Below are 4439 nucleotides of genomic sequence, written 5' to 3' on the forward strand. Positions count from 1 at the left end.
TGATCTTGTAAATAGAGTTATAGAGACTGATAGCATGGAAAGCATCTAGAGTATTAGCCCTCACTTTCTTTGAAATGAGAGCCAGAAAGGTGAATTAAGCTCTTTCAAGAGGCATCTAGCTCCAAAGAACTCCTTGACTATGTTACACACATCTTTACCAACATTGTGCCATTGTATTTGGAAAAAACCCATCGAGAAACCATTAGGGTCTAGTGCTTTGTCACCTTTAAAAGAGAAAACAACTTTATGGATTTCAGAAGCAGAGGGGATTACAACTAGAATAGAATTCTGATGCTTTGAAATGATGGAAGTAATTTTCTCTAGCAACTGTCTTTAGTTAGAATCACAAAGATTATGTTCAAAACAAAGCAAGGACAAGAAAAAATCTTTCATTTTGATAGTAATATCTGTTAGGATAAACCACAGACATAAATAAAAACTCCATGCAAATATAACCAATAACAAAAAATAATAGATCACACAGAAATGGACACAAGGCACCAAGATTTAACTTGGTTCACCCAATCCCTGGGCTACATCCACCAAACTGCAAGTCCAATATTATTACAATCCAGTGATTACAATCTGTAATCCCTTACAGCTCAATATTGCCGCAAGAAGCAATTTTGCATCACAACATAATGAAAATACCTAACCCTAAACCCTTTTATACAAGTATTTTATGTTGTTTTAGGGTTACAACATGTCAACCTTATGTCGGCTATATGTCAGCTACAACATCGACCATGACCATATTTTAGTTGCAACATCGGCCACAGCCCCGAACCCCACTAATTATGAAGTATGTACAGTACTTTCCTGATCAATCACCATAATCTAACAATCTCCCACTTGGGGACTGATCAGGCTCCACACTAAAAAACAATATCTTCCTCATTAGTGAACTCTTCTTGACCAATCTTGAGGTCGGAGATTCTATTTGAAGCTATGTACTTCAAGCTAGTGATATGGAAGTATCTAGAATTAAGATCCCCTTCCTTGAGCCAGATAGCCCTAGACCTTTGTCTCTAGTAAGACTCTTGAAAGGAGATGACATTATGGAGTTTAGACAGAGTCCCATTTTCTTCTTTGATAAGCTCCTCTGAGTAACTAGCAACTTGAATTTTTTCTTGAGTCACCTGAAGTTTCTTTTGAAAAACATCTTTATTTTTAAAAATGTCACCAAAGGAAGGCTTGTTCCAAACTTTAACTCTATCTTTGACAATTCTAAGTTTTTTAGCAATTCTAAACATAGCAGTACCTTCTACTTTAGTTTGCCAACAAATGTTTCATACATCTTTGAAATCCTTGTGCCACATCCATATTTTCTCAAATCTAAAGGGAAAATGTCTCTTCTTACCAATGGGATCAACAATAAAAGCTAGAGGGAAATGGTTAGAGGAAATTTTGGAAATGGAAGAACAATTCTAATCTTGAATCCAACTATGAGAAGCCAACACTCTGTCAAGCCTTGCTTGGATGCAATTTTGACCTGTTGTTTTATTTAACCAAGTAAATGTAACTCAACCCCTTTCAAATCAAAATCAATAAGACCTTCATAGTTAATAAAGTTCATATGGTCCATTCTACCATCTAAATGAGAGATATTACCTCCCATTTTCTCATGTTCATATAGAGGAACATTGAAATCACCCATAAAGAGCAAGTTGGGTTCATCAAAATTATGCTTCAAATCCTTTAGATTAGAGCATAGAACCTTCCTAGCTCTAGTTGAGTTAGGAGCATAAATGTTGACTAAGATCCAGTCATAGGTAAGGTTAATATGATGAAATTTAACCATTAGAAAAAATTATTCTCCATGAGGGTCATATTAGAAATAATCGTTGCATTCTAGAGAATAAGAGTGCCTCCAAAAGCTCCTTTAGCACTATCAGTAGCATGTCTACAACTCTTGAAAACTTTAGATTTGTTTTCCTTGTATTTAGACATATTGGTTTCTTGAATTACCAAGATGTCAGGTTTGTGATCTCTAGCTAGATTTCTAACAACTTCCATTCTATGAGGACTATTTAGTACCCTTACATTCTAGGTGATAAATTTCATATTTTACCTGGGGTAAATTGAAGGATGGTAATCTATTTACCATCCACGATATCCTACAAGCTCTACTAAGCTTTGTCCACATTATTGCCTTTTCTACCTCTTTTCTTATAAGAGCTAGTAGAGACTATGAAAGACAAAAAAAACTAACATATGTTGTTTTACTTCTAGTAGCTCTAGTAGGAGTCAACAATGCCACACCATATTTCTTAGGATTAGCCTTCCTATTAGCCTTGTTAGGCTTACATACCTTCAAGCTTTCATCAACAAATACTAGGGATGAAAGAACCAGAGTGGGTTGGGTAGAAACATCCATGGAATCATAGTCCTACATGAGGCAATGATTCTTTATGAATCAGTGGGGATCCTCCATTTGCCATAAATCAAAAGGAATAGAATCGATAGTAGGCACAAGTGAGAGCTCATGCCCGATACCCAACTCTGACTAGTCAAACCTTGCTATAGGAGACTCGTCCAAAAAGAAGCTTTCTCTAGATGGGTCAAAAGCAGTCTCCTAGAAAGCTTCCAATTCTAACATTTTTATCAAAGAATCTCCCATAGGGGGGATTTGGGTACACCTAGCCCTAATATGCTGAAGCATTTTCAGGGAGTTCAACTTAGGGGTTATTGATACCCCCTAATTTTCCATATCAAGGGATTCTTCTCCTTCCAAAAAAATTGTCTCAGGGCCCTTAGGATCTAAGAAATTTTTCAAGTGTTGGTCCTCAATAGAGGTTTTTGCTAAAGAGGTGATCTCTGGTTCAAAAACCTTAAATAAAATTTTTTTTAGCCTCCATACCAAATGTTGTTTGTTATTCTTTTTCTACTTCTTCTTATGTCTTTGATTCTTCCTAAAAATAATTTTTTGGTCTGGCTTGGGATGATTGCTCTTGGATATAGATTTAGGACAATACTTTTCCCAATGACCCACTTTTCTATAGTAAAAGCAAGCATCAGGTATGTCTTCAAATTCTAGATCATGTGAACCATTTGCCAAGTTTGGAGACAATGTCTATCTTAGTTGGAAGATCTTTCATTTGATTAACTATGAAACAAATGCAAGCATGAAATAACCTAGCTATGGAGGCTATTAGTTCATCAATCACTAGGAGACTCCCAAAGGACTCTGCCAAACCCTTGAAAATATCCTCATTCCAGAATTCCAATGGGAGACGCAGAAGTCTAACCCATCTTGGAGTTGAAAGGAAACAGTTATCTGAAAGATCCATTTTAGGCTCCCACTTCTTCATGGTAAGAGTTTTGTTACCAAGTTGGAAATTTCCCCCACATAGGACCAAATCTCTATCCTCATGGAATGTGAAAAATAAAGGACAAGAACCTCTTTGCATGACCGCAATATCCACGTGACCATGAAAATGCCATTTTTTCCTCACAAATAACCTAATGTTGTCGATAGTTGGTCTTGGGCCCATAAACTTCCCCACCAGGGTTAGATTCATCAAGGAAATGGAATGGTCAACAAGGGGGTCAGGGACAAAGATTTGAAAAAAACCCTTTTTCCCGACACATAGAGATTGTAACAAGGGGAAAAGAAGACTTACCTGACGAAATCTTACCAAAGAGTGAAGCCCAACTTTTCCTTTGTTTAGGTACTTGATACTCAACACTAACAGGCTCTGTATTAGTAGTTCCCTTCAAGGATAAAGTCCCAAGGAGAAGGGGGACCTGCAGGTCTCTTAAGAAGCTCCCAAATTCCAAGCAAAGAGAGTTCTAAAGAAAATTGTCATTTCCAAATAACCTAGGTTGCACTTTTTCCACCCCTTCTAGTTGTTCAGTGATCAGACAAAAATATTTCTCCACAAAACATTCTTTCATCTGACCATTCCTTGGATTATAGAGGGAATCCCCATGACCATTATCTAGAAGCTTCTTCCCACCTAGATCGTCTAGACCACCCATTCAAAAAAATGATGATATATTGGACTCTTGGTTATTAAAGGAATTGAAGAAAATTAACATTGAAATTCCACTTATACAAGCTATAAAGAATATTCTTGAGATCAATAAATTAATTAAAATATTATGAATAAAGACTCCTAGAAGAAAGAAAAAAATGTCTTCCATAGTCCAAGTGCGAACTAACATCACAAATGTTTTATCTAGGAAACTCCTTCCACAAAAATTTAGTGATCCATGGACACTAGTGATTACTTTAAATATCTGACAAATAGAATTTGAGAATGTCTTGATTGACTTGGGAGAAAAAATTAATAAAATTAGAGCTAACACAATAAATTCCTTTGGACTTACAAACATACGACCCACATTTACTGTGTTGATGTTAGCTGATAATTCTACTACTCAACTAGAAGGAAGTCTGGAAGACATCACAGTGACTATAAAAACATGGGATTATC

Source organism: Cupressus sempervirens, chromosome 3 (assembly GCF_028749045.1).
Source record: "Cupressus sempervirens isolate cs-2001-9-10 chromosome 3, ASM2874904v1, whole genome shotgun sequence".
In the NCBI taxonomy this organism is placed as follows: domain Eukaryota; kingdom Viridiplantae; phylum Streptophyta; class Pinopsida; order Cupressales; family Cupressaceae; genus Cupressus; species Cupressus sempervirens.